General features: G+C 45.5%; 2 protein-coding genes across 2 annotated transcripts in view; both read right to left on the bottom strand.

Moving 5' to 3' along the window:
• Positions 1-9,372, bottom strand: part of LOC146782782 (uncharacterized) — a 150,978-nt gene extending 141,606 nt beyond the window's left edge. The window contains exon 1 of the mRNA XM_085636836.1: positions 9,326-9,372. The gene's annotated coding sequence lies outside the window, so the exon portion shown is untranslated. The remainder of the gene's footprint in view (positions 1-9,325) is intronic.
• The window catches only part of LOC146782781 (vomeronasal type-2 receptor 26-like), a 140,114-nt gene that overhangs the window by 48,311 nt on the left and 72,398 nt on the right, over positions 1-19,405 (bottom strand). The gene's annotated exons all lie outside the window — the stretch shown is intronic.

Here is a 19,405-nt window from a genome sequence, read left to right as displayed (position 1 = left end):
TAAAACACAGTGAGGCAGAACATTACACGGTGCAACTCATGGGGATGTTAAGGGTAAGTATAGTGTGCCATCATGTATCAGCACGCAGCAACACCCGTGTAAGCCCTTACTTTCCAGGGTACCCATCAAAAGAACACCATCAGCTGGTTGACCGTGCTCCAGTAATAAGAAGGTATGAGAGCAACATCAAGGTTAGTGATGTCTACATCAAAATCGTCAATTCATTCTTGAGCCCCTTGATGCCTTTGAAAGAAATTATATCTATTGACAGAAATTCATATTGAAGATGTAAAGTAATTATCAAAGCCTTCTAATGCGTTTGGCCATATAATCTTAATCCCTAAGGACCTAAGGTGTAAAATCTCTTTTTCCTCTTACGTTTCTAAGAAAATTACTCCGCAGCATCATACTCAATCGTTGATAAATAATTGAGAAAATATGCCTTCTACTGTGGCCACTTAGTGAGTGTCTCTCCTGGTGCTGATAAAAATGGTTGCGGAGGCGGTATTGAGGTTTGTGCACATTGTGCACACATGTTGTTTTTGAGCAAAGATCAAGATGTGGTGGTCAAGTTCCCAAAGTAAATGTAGAAGGATGCAAGTATTATTTATTTCAATTTATATAAAAGAAAAATGCCAATGCACATCAAGGAGACACACGTCACTAAATGGTGGATATATGCAGGAATGACCGCATGACATGAATATCACCTCTTTAAATTGTTCCTGGGCATCAAGCTGAGGTTCTGCAGAGATGAACCACAACCAATATGGCGGTAGCATTAGGTCATGTAGCATCACCCTAACACGTGCACATCATAGACGCCGTGAAGCACTGTGGAGCGAGTACTTGTCTGAAGCCGTGCAATACCAGGAAACAGCCATTGCTGGCTTGCGTGGATGTGTCAGTCATAGAGGTAAGAATCAGTCTTGAATTACCTGAGTGTCGAGTTGCGCTCTCTTCCAACGGCAACCATGGCCAAAATCTTGTTCATAAAGATGCTTGCAATTACTTGTACCAAACGTCCTGCATGCACTGAACTCACAATGAACAGACTGCGTCCACCACTTGTCGCCTTGTAAAGATGAGACAGCAAGTTGGATAAGTTAAATCCATATGTATTCTTAGACCCCAGACAGCACCGCCAGGATGGAGCCGCACCTGCTCCTTCTTTCAATCTCTCTCCTCAAAGCTCACCAGTTTGAACACACCTACATCAACATACAGCAGAGTGTTGAGAGCAAGCTACTCCAAAACCATCCGTACCCTTAAATAAAACCCACCAAAGCACGGATGTCGATTCACAAATGCCAGGGTTAGCGGAAGTGACATCACATATCCTTTAAACTTAATGAAATTAGAGGAAGTGATATCAAATGACTGTTGACCCTGTTGTCACTTCCTGGAAGTCATGTCACATGATGTAACTCTGATGAAATCAAAATAATTGACATTAATGAAGCGCCATTATAATTGCACGATTAATATAACAACACACACAATGGTCTATTTTAGACACCATCTATATTATTCTGCTGACTTGATCTTTGCAAGTTCTGGGACACAACACTTGCTCTGAACTGTAGTGAGTGAGTGAAGTGAGGAAGCCAGGCCAATACTAGGGGGTTTCTCCCCCAGCAATTTTTGTCAAATGTATGTGGTCAATTAGTGCATTTTGCCAAAAATGCCCTCTGGTATGTCATTATCTGTATTTTACCATCGGTGTCCATTATGTCGAGAATTACCTCTAGTGTACCAGTATTTTGTCACTGGCGTCTGTCATACGAAGAAATGCATCAAGAATGCCAGCAGCAGTATTTTACAATGGGTGTCTCTATAAGACATGAATTACCTTCAGTAGGCCATGCCAATGACAGACTTGCATATGTATAATACAACATTGTCACTCACACTCATTTACTAACTCATACTCACTCATTCATTCATTCTCATTCACACTCTCTAACACTCCCTTACACTGATACATATTCATTCTCATTCACAGTAATCATTTCCACTCATTATGACTCAATCAGATTTACTCACACTCAGTCTCACACATTATCACCTGCTACCTGCCACTCAGTCGCTCACACACACACATGTAGTAACCCCTGTCCTCTTCATCCTACTCGCCAACCTCTTGTCTCTAACTCGGCAACTTACATCTTGACATGGGGGATGAGAAATGATGGATTGAAAGGAAAAGAACCATTTGGGACTAGTGAAGTAGGGCTTGGGAATCAGGAGGGTAAGCTGCTGTCAGAAACCTAAGCTTATCCACAGGTGCAAATTCCCTGCATAGGATAGAAGAGCCTGAAGAGCAAACGAGTGGAGCGAGGATAATATACTGTACTATATTTTTTAGACAAAATGGGGTTTTGGGTATTTAAGCACCTGAGCACTCCGAACAAACTTATAGAACATAAACCAACATAGTTCAGATTTACACTGACAAACTATATGTGAAAGGTCTGTAACCCTTCCCCAAACTGTGTAGCTATGTATATTGCTGCTTTTCACACAGTAATCCTACCTGCCATGACTTGTAGTTATGGATCCTGGCACATGAACCATTGACAAATGGGCCCTCTTTTGCATGGCATGAAAGCATGTTATGCAGCGCATGCGCCGTGGCGTAGGTGGACTTGTAAACATTGTAGGTCACTCTCAGGTCATTGATGTTGGAATAGACTTCAACGTCTCTGAGGTTCTCTGTCCCTGAGCACTTTGTGCGGTTGACCTCTTTGTTACTTTTCACAAGTGATTGGTTTCCAGGGACCTGAGCCCATTGACAGTTAAAGGTCCTTTCCCAAAAAAGTTTAACATAAGGGTCATTTGGGAACCAGGATGGCTTCAGGTTGAAAAAGAAATCTTCAAAGCCTGGCATCTCTCCATTGTGATTTACCAGACCAAGGGTGCCATTGACCGCTCTTACAACGTTCTTACTGGGGACACTCGGTGCCTCAGTAGCTAGCCAAAGCCTCTCTGTGACGTCCACTGTGGCAAGCTCCTCCATGAACAGTGATGCATAGACATCAAGAGACAAAATTGCAATCACCTTGGCCGAAGACGTTATGATCACTTCCACAATTTGATCAATTTTGATCTTTGAGTAGATGGCAGGGATAACTTCTGAGAAGGCCACACAGGCCCCAGCTTTCACTATCTCCTCTTTGAAGATCAGGCTGCTCAACCGGCCGTAGTCACCCTCCTGGCTTAGAATCCCCACCCAAGTCCAGCCGAAGTGATTGACTAGACGGGCCAGTCCGTAGGCCTGCAAGTAATCTGCTGGGGCAATACTGAAGAAGGATGGGAAGAGATGCTTGTTGTTGGAGATCGGTATCGCCGTGAAGTAGCTGACCTGAAGAAAGTTAGATTTTATTAGAATAAATGGTATGAACTTAAATTACATTTTAGACTTCTCTAGGTTCCCCTCAATATTTCTTCTTTCCAGCACTGTAGCTTCCTGGATCGACCATCAGATCTTCTGTTTCAACAAGGCACTTCCATCAGCCACGCAGTACACTATGGCCATAAGTCAAGTGGACCTGGAGGGTCAGATGGAGGATTAGAATCTATGAAATAGGTCATGTGGTCAGCTACAATCTAAATACTAATTGCCGAACATGGTCTTGCTGAATTTCTTTGTTTGTTGCCTCACCCTTAAAAAGGAGGGTGCTCTTTTGTAGGTTGTATGTCGGAATGTCAAGTTCAGAAATATTGTCGGACATAAATATTGTGTTCAAAATATAATTTAGGAAAGTATTGTCCCAGTGGGTGTAGATTTTCTATTAATAACTTCAATTGAGTGATATTTTTAACAAACAATATTTAGGACACAAAATTAAAGTCAGTTGACATTCTGACTACGAAATTCTAGTACCACATCAATTAATCAATCAAGGAATTTGTATAGCGCACTACTCACCCGTGAGGGTCTCAAGGCGCTATCGTTGCTGATCCCTATGTCCCATGTTCACTGAGGGGCTTTTTGCTATTTGACGTCGAAAGGTGAGAAGCAGAAAGAGAGCTACAATAACTGCAATTGCAAGAACAGTCAAGTTCCAGAATTAGCAAGGTTTTGAGAATTAGGTGCCAGAGCCCAAGGTATTTCACAGAAGCCCATTACAACTAGCATCGCTCACTACTCCTGCCACTGCTCAGATCTGGACTTTGAACCAAACGCAGCCCTGGCACATTTCGTGAGTCTAGTCCTCATACTGAACGCAACGAGCATGGACAGTGAGCGAGCATGACCTCTGCAAATGGGCTTTGTGGGCAGTCAGGAGAGTTCCCCCACCAGGACATTTTGGAAAAAATGACAAATATGGCATGTTTTAAAAACACATATTTCATTATAGAACCTTGTCCAATCATTGAATGCATGGATGGAGATTGGAGACGGGACTGCATGGCTCAATGAATGAATAAATAGTTGGATGGGTGAAGAGAGGGTGGATGAATTAATTTAAGAATGGATCACAATGAACAACAGCATTTATCTAAATGTGGAGTAAATGGCATCAATGCATTGACCAAGAAGGGGTCTCTGGATTTCATTTCAGCTTACCTGTTATGTTGTGTTATGTGTATTTGTAAAGGGCTCTATCACCCACGAGAGTATCCAGGCTTTGATCAAGTGTGAGTGCCTAGCCTCGCCTAGGGCAGGAGGGTGCGGGGTTAATCGAAAAGCCAAGTCTTCAGCTTCTTGCAGAACTCAAGCAGGGAGGAGGAGGCTGCGATGTGCAGTTGGAGGTTCCACGCTTTAGGAGCGTTGTATGAGAAGGCCCGGCCTCCGGATCTGTTTTTGTGTATGCGTGGGATGTGTGTGGGTAACTAAATGGTGCAGCATAGGTGTCTGGCTGGTTGGTGGAAGGAGATGCAACTGTTTACATAGACAGGACCTGTGTTATGTAGTGAAAGTGTGCGTGTAGTGCCTTGAATGTGTGTGTTAGGAGTTTGAACTGAGAGTATTTGCGTATTGGGAGCTCCCTAAGGCACGGTGGGATGTGTGTCCCACGTGGGAGGTTAACATCAAGTCCGGCTGCCTCATTCTGGTGGGTCGCTTGGTGATTGCGGTGTAGCGGGGGTACCTATATTCAAGCTTGACAAGGGTGTTAGTGATGGTTTTCCTGGTATTGCTTGGGAACCATTTAAAGATCTTCCTTAGCATCTTCAGGGTGTGGATGCAGGTTGCTGTGATGACATTGACTTGTGTGGTGATGTCCAGGTTGTTGTCAGTGATGATCCTCAGGTTCCGGTGTGGGTGCTGGGGGTGGGTTTGGGTCGGAGGTCAGCTGGCCACCAGGTAGAATCCCATGGTAAGGTTTTTTTTTCTGAAGATCGCTACTTCTGTCTTATTGGTGTTTGAGCTTGAGACAGTTGGGCTTCATCCAAGTAGCAACGTCAATCATGCAGGTGATGAACTTGTTCCTAGTGTTGAGGGTCTTGTCTGAGAGTATGAGTTTCATGTCATTGGCGTGGGAGAGGATGCTGCTGCTGTCTGCACGGATAGCATTGGGCAGAGGGGTGGTGCATGCATTGAAGTGGGTTGGGCTCAGTGATGAACCTTGAGGAACTCTACAGAAGAGTTTGTGGGCTTCTGGGGAGTATGGTGTCAGGCTGACAGCTTGTGTTCTTTCCGTCATGAACGGAGCCGATCCAGCAGAGAGTGGATCCTTGAATGGCGATCTTATGCAGGCTTCTGCTGAGGATGGGGTGTAATACCATTTTGAATTGTGTAGAGAGGTCCAGGAGGATGAGGGCTGCCGTATCTCCTCGGTCCTGGATCATGTGGATATCATCTGTTGTGGCGATACGTGCTGTTTCAATGCACATACAGTTTGGTCCTGAATCCTGACTGTGTGGTGTCAAGGAGCTGGTTGTTGATGAGGTGGTCCTTGAGACATCTGTCAGTGAGCTTCTCTAAGTCCTTGGCCGGGTACTGAAAGAGATCGGCTGTAGTTGGAGAGTGGTAGCATCAGCGGACGGTTTCTTGAGCAGGGAAGTGATGGTGGCGTGTTTCCAAGCTTCCAGGAAGCTAGATACGTTGAGGATGGGAGTAAGAGCTTCACTGATCAGTGAGAGTCCTTAGGTAAAAACATGGTGTGGGCGTGGGTCTGACGGGGCCCTGGAGTGGATGGACCTCCTGGTAGCAGCTGTCTCAGCCGTGGTGATGAGAGGCCATGAGGATAGGTCAGTTCTCCGTCTGAGACAGGGAGATGAGGTGCGAGTGTGATGGAGTCTGTTTGGGGGTGAAATGGCGGTATATGGATGTGATCTTGGTGCAAAGATCCTGCAAGGGGCTGATGTTGCAGGAGGTAGCTGCAAGTGCTGTGAAATCTTTAACAGTGGCATAGGTTTCCTTGCTGCTATTAGGGACTGCGGCTGCAAGTGATGAGCGCTTGGTGTTCCACATCAGCTGGTGGTAGAGTCTCAGGGTGGATATGAAGATGACTACGCCTGCGGTGTCTTTGCTCATTCTCCACTTGCCCTCTAGTTGCTTGCAGTGATGTTTCGTCATTAATACATCACCCTCCCCAAACACTACCACCACCAATCGTTATGAAACATTCATAGCCTGGATGTATTTAACACGGTGCACTGACTTAGCGTTTCAAAGAATTAAACACAGAGCTTCAAGCTTAGACCTACAATTGGAGAGGGAATGAGAAGACCATATAATGGCTAAATTGCACAAAAACCTTGCACCAGTCACTGTGTCCACTCGACTACATTGCGTGATCCTAGAAAATGACTTTTTTCCCAGTGCCTCCTCTTCCTTTATCATCACGAGAGCACCTTGGAATACATCAGCTCGGGATGCGCGCTGCACAAAAGCGAAAGACTATAGTGTTACCCCAGCTATAGGGATACCGTAGGCCACATATAGGAGATAAAAGGCAGGTTCCCTTTTGGTTCACTAATGGCATCGTCATCGGGCAGTGGTGGTGAGGGCATGAATGTTCATAAGTTCATGATTAGAATATGCGGCTACATGCTGACACCCGTGCCAGGTGAAGTGGGGGAGGACATGCCCCTTTACATTGATATATTGATCAGGGGGTCAGGCAAAGGTGCGTCCTGGCGCCTACTCTGTTTACGTTATATATTAATGGTTCAAGTTCAAGTTTATTTGTGTGATTAATTAAAATCTTACAAAAAATGATTAAAATATCCTCCAATATAAAAAACATTAAAACGCTATCGTCACAATTGCTATCATGCCTCTAATACAATATCCAATATTTAATAAAAAATTTTAAAAATAGAATAAATTATTAATGGTGTAATTTAATTCTTCAACAGGGATAGTTGTGACGCACCCAAAAGAGGAGGACGGTGGGTCCCTGCACTCCTTTGTGCGGACAATATTCTGCTTCTATCTAAGTCGCCGCAGGGACTGCCCCTGCTCTTGAACCCTGTTGAATTGTTCTGGGCTGAGCGTGGTCTGGGGATTAACAACTCTAAGACCAAATGCATGATTTAGTCTGAAAAGAAGATGACTTTTTGTAAGAGGAGGATGCTAGTGGGTGACACTCTTTAGACGTGGTGCCCAACTTTGAGTATTTCGTTATAAAATTCAGAAGAACTTATGTTGGGCACCGCAGGGGGAAAAAGCGCAGCTGTTCTTGATTCAACCCACTGCATATATAGGAAAAATGTACAGGGAAACCACATCCAGAAGGGCGGCTCAGGCGCTGGAAATCTATCATGTTATGGCCCTGGGGGTGGTTTTATATGGTGCAGAGCTCTGGGGTAGTTCACGAACCCAGAGCCTTTCTAAAGTAGAGAATAGGTTTCTAAGGTCTTTATTGAACCATCCGGCAAGTACCCCATTGACTACACCATACTTAGACTTGACCCTAAAGAAAATCGCCCACAAGACTGCGTCTAGATTCCCCATCTATTGGCAGCGGTTATGGACTGCACCTGCCCTAGAGTCTTGTCGGGTGGGCATCAAACCCCTTTTGGATCCGCAGTGTGCAACGAAAATCCCATGACTCTGAAGCGTTAAGGCCCCACTACAAGGGTGGAACTTGGACACATCCCGGGTCTCTCCTGAGACCATATGTTCAGTTTCAATTTCCAAAGCTTTACTGAACACAAACCTGTGGCTTTTTATGAAAGTCCCATTGATGACCTTGTTCCCCCTCTAGCTGGGAAGCTCTACCTACGGTTTAGGTAGGGATCTCTAGCTGTGGAATGATTCACTAGCACGTGGCAGCAGGATGGTGGCGCTACAGAGGATCTTTGTGTGGGTTGCCAAGGGGGTTCTGGATCTCTTCCTCGTGTTTTGTTTTTCTGCCCCCTTTATAAACAGCTCCGTTCACAATGAATTGTTCCTCCTTGCAAAAACCTGGACATTAGGGAATTTCAGGGGGCACTCCGAATACTGCACTCCGACACTGGTCGGATGGCTGTCTGCTGCCTGGACACGTTTTTAATGGAAATTTGGATAAGGCACTCGAAACATGTACCATCACATTTTAATTTGTGAAATTGGTTATCTTGTGTGATTCCCAAGGTGTGCCTCTGAGCTCCAATGTGCAACGGTGCTGCGCTTTTCCTCTTTGCAGGCCTCAATCTTTGCTATGCTGCTATCCTTCTCATGTGTTACAGTCAGCTGTATTGTGTCTACCCCAATTGGGGTGTTTATATTGTTTGTTAAATCATATTTTAACTGTGCTTTTGGCAATTCTTTAAACATAGTTATTGTTATTTTGAGCTGCTGGTCTGGCGTCCGTCTTATCGCACCCGAGCATTTCACAGGTCTTTAAAAGACCATTTACTTGTTAACGAGGCTTTGTTGTTTTTTCGCCCCTTCTTGGAGCCCCTGCATTTCCACTATGCCTATTGCTGGAAGAATTACCCCCCCCCCCCCCCCGCCTCCCTTCCCCCCTCTCCGAAATTAGGCTCTAGTTGCTCCTCTGACAAGACTCCACCACGATGGCAGACTCTTTATGCCTGGAAAGCGAAAATCACTGTGATTCGCTTCACTTATGCTGCTTTGCTGCCCTCTAGTGAAAAAGCTGTTTAGGTGCAGTTCCATCGGAATAAGGAGAAAGTAATTTCTCATAACGTTATTTATAGACGCGTGTTCAAAACGCACGTTTGATACTTCACTTAGTTGTGGTATACAGGGCTTTAAGTGGGATGAAAAAACTGGGGGGTCTCTCAAAGGGGCGTGAACGATGTAATTAAGGTAAAAATCTGTGCTTACCATAGCGTGCCGCCCGGCTGGTATTTTGCTGCGTCTGTTATTGCATCCAGATATATAATACAGCAAGCAACGTTACACCTACCACAAGCCAGGACCCACCTTGCAGTACCTGAAGTTGGATCAGGCAACGATGGCGAGATGGCCGGTGTTGTATAATATCTGGTATCCCCTTGATATCTTGTATCCCCTGCTCTTCGGCTGTGTTCGGAGAATTAACTCAGCCCGGGCAGGATCAGACAGAAGCAGTCGATCTCTGCTCGGGCTGAGCGCGGGGATAGACGATTTCATGGGATACCAGACAGGCTCACGCTATAAATTATCTGACGTTTCTCTGAATACTGGAGCCCCTGCTGCACAAGAGACAGGAAGCAAATCGAAAGCAGTTCAAAGAGCGAAAGGTTAATAAATAAATGCACGCACGGAGTCACAGTGACAGAATGGATTTTTTCTTTTTTAAGCAAGCGGCAAGTAGTACAAAGAAGGAAGTGTGAAATAAATGAAAATTAAACATATGCAGGAGTCGGAGTGGAAGATTGGAATTTTTATTTTTTAAACAAATCGCAAGTAGTACAAAGAAGGAATCGTTAAATAAGTGAAAATTAAACATATGCACGGAGTCGGAGTGAAAGAATGGCATTTTTATTTTTGAGATGGAATCACATTATAAATTAAAACATGAGGAGAGAGAATGACAGAGCAGGGAACACGGCTGCCAAGGTTTTAGATCGCTATGTGTGGCATTCTCATAAATTCAGTGTAATCATGAGTGACATTTCAACAACTATGAGTGACTCTTTCTTGCAAGTAAAGTCATGTAATAAAGATGAGGGAAGCATATAAATAACATAAATTACACCCCTTTCACCAAAGAGAAACTCTAAGAAGTTCTTAAAATTACTGCAAAGCACCAGCTCTGGAAGGGCACTGACCTAGTACTCGCGAGCCGCCCCAGACAGCGCCACGGGCGTTGAGAAGGCTCAGGAGAGTGAGGCGCGCACCTTACAGCCAGCCAGGATGCTGTTTGTTTCAGAGACAGTACGGTGTAATCAATCCGAATAAAAATGATAACTAAGGAGTGCAGCTGAGCGGTGTCAACCCAGATGGCATGCCACTACCTGCCCCACGCCGCAGCACCAGATCACACCAGCAGGCTGCAGCTGTACCAGAGCTATTGAAAATACCAGGCTTGTAAGTGACACAGCTGTTGGCCATGCTGAAAGTTGCCCCTCATTACCATAACCAGGTATCATGTTGCCGATGCTAGGGGCCGGACTCAATCCGCTAGGCAGGCACCAACAGACTGAGGCTCTAGGGAGGCTGCATCCATCCTGGTCATTGCTCCCTAGGGCTCAGCTTCCAGCTTGTTTATGTGTAGGCCTACTCACCTGCGGCAGTCTTGTGTGCAGGGGGTGTGCCCGGGCAGTCCTATGTGGAAGGGAAGTATGGAAGCGGGGATGTTGGGTGGAGAGTGGGAGAGTGTATGGGTTTCTCTTGTGTTTTTTGAGGGTGTGGGCGAAAGATTCTCGGTGTAGGCAGGTGTCTCATGCAGGGTCCCTTACTTCTTGTGGCGCTGCAGATAAGTGCTGTTTATCTTCTGTGATGCGCCAGTAGGGCAGCATGCCATTTTCGGGGTTAGGTGCTAGGTGCTGACCCCTTCATCCCTGTGGCGCCCATTACCTGCTGAGTGCGTGAGTATAATCCCTAACTTGTTTTTCTGGCCTGCTCTGTGGGAATTCAAGACCAAACCGACTGGGGAAGCTAGTACTGGCCCACGTGGAGCGAGATCAACTTTCAAGGTGGGGGGCGCAGGTTCCCTTACCTGCTGCCGGTGTAGGCACACTCTCTCCCTCCTGGGTGCTGCTGTCTTCGGAGTCGACTGCAGTTGCGCTCCTCCAAGAGCTCGAGTTGACGACTCCTTGCCGGCTGCGCCACAGCATGCATTCTGAGATGGGCTCAGTGCTGCCTGTCAGACACCCCCAATCCTGCAGCTGTCTGGACTGGGATGGGACTGGCCACGTCGCAAAAGACTCTCACATTATTCCATTACTGTCACGTTTTCCGCTCGCACGTGCCTGCTCGCCAATATATAAAGAAAGCGAGTCTCTTGATAGAAGCTCTTGGCCATAATTTTAACACTGACTGTGAGATGCCATCATGCGACGAGTCTCACAGTGAGTCACACGGTTAACCTGAATGGATTGCCGGTGTCAAGGGGAAGTGAATAAATCTTGTTACGTTGTAGCCTCTGCTCTCAGCCTTCCTAAGCCAGCCCAGTCACGAGCTAAGCCAGCCGCCCCAAGCCTGCGCGAGCAGAGCAAACCGTGGCTGCAACCTGGATTTCAGTTTCTAACAGAGCACTAATAGCACTCTGGATTGATACTGAGGCACTACAAATACATGACTTTCCATTTCAGTGCAGTGATGCGTACTACCACACTAAAATGCATTAGTCTAACACCTGATGCGTGGTACATGGCAGAGCTGGGGGAAACAATGGCAGATATTAAAAAACCTAAAAGGGTAAAACCCATCAATATGGGAGGAATATTAAAGTGTGAGGGATAGAAAAAAGGCAATGCAATAGGAAAAAGCAGGATAGGAAAATGGAGAAATAAAACATTTCAGATTATATACAATGAACAACTTACAAAACTGTTTACAAAACATATAACTGACACTGCATGCACTCTGACTCTAGGCTTGAACTAAAAAGGAGATATGATAAAGTCGTAACACTTTTTTTAAATTACTGGCGGGGTAGGAGGGAAGGCAGGGGATACAAGGAGGGAGGGATGGAATTGGTGTTGGGGGCAACATGGACTATGAAGAATGTGGAAATTAAAGCACTTTTTAGTTTTTTTCAGGCTGGAGGTACAGCTCTGCCAAGTATCATGCATCAAAGGTTAGTCAAATGCAGTTTAGCATGGAAGTCCTCATGATCACACTAAAATGCTTAGTCATGCATTTATAGCGCCTCCTATCACAGCGGCACTACTAGGCATAAAAAACTGCAAATAGGATCAGACCATTGCAAAAGCGGGAACAGCGGGCGGCCCTCTGGCAGTGCTGTGCAAACTGTGCTGCCAGTGAGCCTGCATTATACAGTGCCACCTTCAAGGCTGAGTTTCTTCACTACCTATCATGAACACAAATTGTCATCACACAGCATAGGGCAGCCTCAGGCTCTGGCTGCAGTGCAAAATAAAGCTGAGCCTCAGGAACCAAGCCATGTGACATGCCATGGCTAAGCCTGTGAAACAGACTCTTACAATTACATCCTCTCTGGAGAGTAGTAATCACCCCGAGACCCCCCTGCAGTGCACTGCCCCTTGCTCAGACTGAGAGTGATGATGAATCCAGGGGGCGGCGACTTGCCCTGTTGTATTCCAAAAACTGGCGCCACCTGCACGGCACCGTCAGTGACAGTTAACTCGATTCCACAAAGTCAGTGATTGGATGATGATTGGCCAGTGACCCAGCAACTGGTGGGCAAAATGATGTTTTTGTGTTACTGTGCGTTGTGTGCTCCCCTGCAGGCACAGAGTGAGTGGGGCTGTCAGCACCTCTCAGACCACGCAGCACTATAGACACCCGGCCTCTTTGGCAGCGCTTTGTTTGTACTACCTTTTATTTTATAGCAAATTACAGTATCTTTTCAGATTTTTTGCATCAATCCCACAAGATTTTACATCCGGTTCCCTTAGGGGAATACCATATATAATGGCCTATACCAGCTATACTATCAGGTATTCCCTGTATTTCTGCTGTTAGAACTTACCAGTGTTCAAAGTGACATAGTCTTATGTTGGGTGGGTGAGCACAGTATTTCTATGCCAAATAGCACCCTTCCTTTTGCTTTCCAACATCGTTTACTATGGGGATACTGACTATTATGGCTCACACATTGCTGTAATATCTCCTATACCCTATGTTTCATGACTTGTGCTTTAGCCATTGGCCACTTGAAGCTGCCTTTTATTTGATAGCAGAAAACAGTATATTTTCAGATTTTTTACATCATTCCACAAGATTTTACATCCGGTTCCCTTAGGGGATACTAAATATTACGGCTCACACATTGCTGTGATATCTTGTATCCCCTATGTTTCATGGGTTACCCTTTAGCCATTGACCATTTGAAGCTGCCTTTTATTTGATAGCAGACTGCAGTAACCTTTCATCATTTCACCAGATTTTACATCCGGTTCCCTTAAGGGATACCAAATATAATGGCCTATACCGGCTATAATATGTGGTATCCCCGGTGTTTCTTGGTTTAGAATTTACCAGGATTAAATTAGATATGGTATTAAGTTGGATGGGTGAGCACAGTTCTATGCCAAATAGCGACCTTCCTTTTGCTTTCCAACATCGTTTACTATGGGGATACGAAATATTATGGCTCACGCATTGCTGTGATATCTCATATCCCCTATGTTTTATGGGTTAGCCTTTTGCCATTGACCACTTGAAGTTGTCTTTCGTTTGATAGTAAATCACGGTATCTTTTCACATTTTTAACATCATTCCAGAAGATTGTACGTCCAATTCCCTTAGGGGATACCATATATTTGGTATCTCCTGTGTTTCTTGGGTTAGAACTCACCAGGAATCAATTTTACATGGTTTTATCTTGGATGGATGAGCACAGTATTTCTATGCCAAATAGCGACCTTCCTTTTGCTTTCCAACATCGTTTACTATGGGGATACTGACTATTATGGCTCACGCATTGCTGTAATATCTCTTTTCCCCTATGTTTCATGACTTGCGCTTTAGCCATTGGCCACTTGAAGTTGTCTTTTATTTGATAGCAGAACACAGTATCTTTTCAGATGTTTTACATCATTCCACTAGATTTTACATCTGGTTCCCTTAGGTGATACTAAATATTATGGCTCACGCATTGCTGTAATATCTTGTATCCCCCACGTTTCTTGGTGTACCCTTTAGCCATTGGCCACTTGAAGTTATCTTTTATATCTTGGCAGACTACAGTATCTTTTCACATTTTTTACATCATTCCACAAGATTGTACATCCGGTTCCCTTAGGTGATACCATATATAATGGCTTATACCGCCTATAATATTTGGTATCCCCTGTGTCGCTTGAGTTAGAACTTACCATGATTCAATTTGACATGCTCTTATGTTGGATGGGTAAGCGCAGTATTCCTATGCGGTTTATAACCCTTCCTTTTGTTTTCCAACATTGTTTACTATGGGGATAGCAAATATTATGGCTCACACATTGCTGTAATATCTCATATCTCCTATGTTTCATAGATTACCCTTTAGCCATTCACCAGTTCAAGTTGCCTTCTATTATATAGCAGATTATAGTATTGTTTCAGATTTTGTACATCAATCCCTCAAGATTTTACCTCCGGTACCCTTAAGAGATACCCCATATAATAGTCTATACCGGCGATAATATCTGGTATCCCCTGTATTTCTGGGGTTAGAACTTACCAGTATTCAATTTCACAAAGTCTTATGTTGGATGGATTTGCTTAACCCCGCAGAAGAACTGCCGCTGTAGTTAGACAGCCCTGGTGAAATCCAGGAAAATACAGAGAGCACGGTTCTCGATCTTCAGATCTCCTGTTTTCACACCTGCTGGAGGACCTCATTCTGGTCTCTATAGTAGAGAAATTTAGCAAATATAGTTCATGGGGGGGGGGGGGTGGTCTCTGAGGTGAGACTAAGGATCAATGGGCTGAATCTCAACAGGGCTGCATCTGGGATTGCCGTCTTAATCCACTCCTCCAGAATAGTCTTTGGCCAGTCACCTTCAACTCCCTCTGGGAATCCCACAAACCTAAGGTTACACCTGCAGGAACTCCCCTCTGCATCCTCTAGACTTGCCTCCATCGCATCTGATCAGGCCTCCAGTGTGGTGACTGCTGTCTTCAGTTATGTGAGCTCTTCCCTCATTTCTGTGACCCTCGTCTCCATTTCCATTGATCGTTCAGCCACTTTGCACAGGTCAGTGTGGAGCAAATTCACGTCAAACGCCATAGCCTCAATTTTTGCCTGTACTGCAATACCTGAAGCTTCAATGGCTGCCAGGATATGAGCTCAGAAAAGTTCCACAGCACCCTGGGCGGTTCAATCCTCCCAGAATGGTGGGGCTCTGCCCGTACCCTTAGCAGTAAACTGGTCTATTTTGTTTGTTGCTTGCCCCACATTTGTCTATCCTTGCCCGTCATGCACCAAGGAGTGGGCCCAATACAACACTGAAGGTACCATCACATTTTAATTTGTGAAATTGGTTATCTTGTGTGATTCCCGAGGTGTGCCTCTGAGCTCCATGTGCAACGGTGCTGCGCTTTTCCTCTTTGCAGGCCTCAATCTTTGCTATGCTGCTATCCTTCTCATGTGTTACAGTCAGCTGTATTGTGTCTACCCCAATTGGGGTGTTTATATTGTTTGTTAAATCATATTTTAACTGTGCTTTTGGCAATTCTTTAAACATAGTTATTGTTATTTTGAGCTGCTGGTCTGGCGTCCGTCTTATCGCACCCGAGCACTTCACAGGTCTTTAAAAGACCATTTACTTGTTAACGAGGCTTTGTTGTTTTTTCGCCCCTTCTTTGAGCCCCTGCATTTCCACTATGCCTATTGCTGGAAGAATTACAAACCCCCCCCCCCCCCCGCCTCCCTTCCCCCCTCTCCGAAATTAGGCTCTAGTTGCTCCTCTGACAAGACTCCACCACGATGGCAGACTCTTTATGCCTGGAAAGCGAAAATCACTGTGATTCGCTTCACTTATGCTGCTTTGCTGCCCTCTAGTGAAAAAGCTGTTTAGGTGCAGTTCCATCGGAATAAGGAGAAAGTAATTTCTCATAACGTTATTTATAGACGCGTGTTCAAAACGCACGTTTGATACTTCACTTAGTTGTGGTATACAGGGCTTTAAGTGGGATGAAAAAACTGGGGGGTCTCTCAAAGGGGCGTGAACGATGTAATTAAGGTAAAAATCTGTGCTTACCATAGCGTGCCGCCCGGCTGGTATTTTGCTGCGTCTGTTATTGCATCCAGATATATAATACAGCAAGCAACGTTACACCTACAACAAGCCAGGACCCACCTTGCAGTACCTGAAGTTGGATCAGGCAACGATGGCGAGATGGCCGGTGTTGTATAATATCTGGTATCCCCTTGATATCTTGTATCCCCTGCTCTTCGGCTGTGTTCGGAGAATTAACTCAGCCCGGGCAGGATCAGACAGAAGCAGTCGATCTCTGCTCGGGCTGAGCGCGGGGATAGACGATTTCATGGGATACCAGACAGGCTCACGCTATAAATTATCTGACGTTTCTCTGAATACTGGAGCCCCTGCTGCACAAGAGACAGGAAGCAAATCGAAAGCAGTTCAAAGAGCGAAAGGTTAATAAATAAATGCACGCACGGAGTCACAGTGACAGAATGGATTTTTTCTTTTTTAAGCAAGCGGCAAGTAGTACAAAGAAGGAAGTGTGAAATAAATGAAAATTAAACATATGCAGGAGTCGGAGTGGAAGATTGGAATTTTTATTTTTTAAACAAATCGCAAGTAGTACAAAGAAGGAATCGTTAAATAAGTGAAAATTAAACATATGCACGGAGTCGGAGTGAAAGAATGGCATTTTTATTTTTGAGATGGAATCACATTATAAATTAAAACATGAGGAGAGAGAATGACAGAGCAGGGAACACGGCTGCCAAGGTTTTAGATCGCTATGTGTGGCATTCTCATAAATTCAGTGTAATCATGAGTGACATTTCAACAACTATGAGTGACTCTTTCTTGCAAGTAAAGTCATGTAATAAAGATGAGGGAAGCATATAAATAACATAAATTACACCCCTTTCACCAAAGAGAAACTCTAAGAAGTTCTTAAAATTACTGCAAAGCACCAGCTCTGGAAGGGCACTGACCTAGTACTCGCGAGCCGCCCCAGACAGCGCCACGGGCGTTGAGAAGGCTCAGGAGAGTGAGGCGCGCACCTTACAGCCAGCCAGGATGCTGTTTGTTTCAAAGACAGTACGGTGTAATCAATCCGAATAAAAATGATAACTAAGGAGTGCAGCTGAGCGGTGTCAACCCAGATGGCATGCCACTACCTGCCCCACGCCGCAGCACCAGATCACACCAGCAGGCTGCAGCTGTACCAGAGCTATTGAAAATACCAGGCTTGTAAGTGACACAGCTGTTGGCCATGCTGAAAGTTGCCCCTCATTACCATAACCAGGTATCAAGTTGTCGATGCTAGGGGCCGGACTCAATCCGCTAGGCAGGCACCAACAGACTGAGGCTCTAGGGAGGCTGCATCCATCCTGGTCATTGCTCCCTAGGGCTCAGCTTCCAGCTTGTTTATGTGTAGGCCTACTCACCTGCGGCAGTCTTGTGTGCAGGGGGTGTGCCCGGGCAGTCCTATGTGGAAGGGAAGTATGGAAGCGGGGATGTTGGGTGGAGAGTGGGAGAGTGTATGGGTTTCTCTTGTGTTTTTTGAGGGTGTGGGCGAAAGATTCTCGGTGTAGGCAGGTGTCTCATGCAGGGTCCCTTACTTCTTGTGGCGCTGCAGATAAGTGCTGTTTATCTTCTGTGATGCGCCGGTAGGGCAGCATGCCATTTTCGGGGTTAGGTGCTAGGTGCTGACCCCTTCATCCCTGTGGCGCCCATTACCTGCTGAGTGCGTGAGTATAATCCCTAACTTGTTTTTCTGGCCTGCTCTGTGGGAATTCAAGACCAAACCGACTGGGGAAGCTAGTACTGGCCCACGTGGAGCGAGATCAACTTTCAAGGTGGGGGGCGCAGGTTCCCTTACCTGCTGCCGGTGTAGGCACACTCTCTCCCTCCTGGGTGCTGCTGTCTTCGGAGTCGACTGCAGTTGCGCTCCTCCAAGAGCTCGAGTTGACGACTCCTTGCCGGCTGCGCCACAGCATGCATTCTGAGATGGGCTCAGTGCTGCCTGTCAGACACCCCCAATCCTGCAGCTGTCTGGACTGGGATGGGACTGGCCACGTCGCAAAAGACTCTCACATTATTCCATTACTGTCACGTTTTCCGCTCGCACGTGCCTGCTCGCCAATATATAAAGAAAGCGAGTCTCTTGATAGAAGCTCTTGGCCATAATTTTAACACTGACTGTGAGATGCCATCATGCGACTAGTCTCACAGTGAGTCACACGGTTAACCTGAATGGATTGCCGGTGTCAAGGGGAAGTGAATAAATCTTGTTACGTTGTAGCCTCTGCTCTCAGCCTTCCTAAGCCAGCCCAGTCACGAGCTAAGCCAGCCGCCCCAAGCCTGCGCGAGCAGAGCAAACCGTGGCTGCAACCTGGATTTCAGTTTCTAACAGAGCACTAATAGCACTCTGGATTGATACTGAGGCACTACAAATACATGACTTTCCATTTCAGTGCAGTGATGCGTACTACCACACTAAAATGCATTAGTCTAACACCTGATGCGTGGTACATGGCAGAGCTGAGGGAAACAATGGCAGATATTAAAAAACCTAAAAGGGTAAAACCCATCAATATGGGAGGAATATTAAAGTGTGAGGGATAGAAAAAAGGCAATGCAATAGGAAAAAGCAGGATAGGAAAATGGAGAAATAAAACATTTCAGATTATATACAATGAACAACTTACAAAACTGTTTACAAAACATATAACTGACACTGCATGCACTCTGACTCTAGGCTTGACCTAAAAAGGAGATATGATAAAGTCGTAACACTTTTTTTAAATTACTGGCGGGGTAGGAGGGAAGGCAGGGGATACAAGGAGGAGGGATGGAATTGGTGTTGGGGGCAACATGGACTATGAAGAATGTGGAAATTAAAGCACTTTTTAGTTTTTTTCAGGCTGGAGGTACAGCTCTGCCAAGTATCATGCATCAAAGGTTAGTCAAATGCAGTTTAGCATGGAAGTCCTCATGATCACACTAAAATGCTTAGTCATGCATTTATAGCGCCTCCTATCACAGCGGCACTACTAGGCATAAAAAACTGCAAATAGGATCAGACCATTGCAAAAGCGGGAACAGCGGGCGGCCCTCTGGCAGTGCTGTGCAAACTGTGCTGCCAGTGAGCCTGCATTATACAGTGCCACCTTCAAGGCTGAGTTTCTTCACTACCTATCATGAACACAAATTGTCATCACACAGCATAGGGCAGCCTCAGGCT

The sequence above is a fragment of the Triturus cristatus genome, chromosome 12, assembly GCF_964204655.1.
Source record: "Triturus cristatus chromosome 12, aTriCri1.1, whole genome shotgun sequence".
NCBI lineage: Eukaryota > Metazoa > Chordata > Amphibia > Caudata > Salamandridae > Triturus > Triturus cristatus.
The sequence above is the reverse complement of the archived record's forward strand: the minus strand, read 5'-3'. Positions and strand labels throughout refer to the sequence as shown.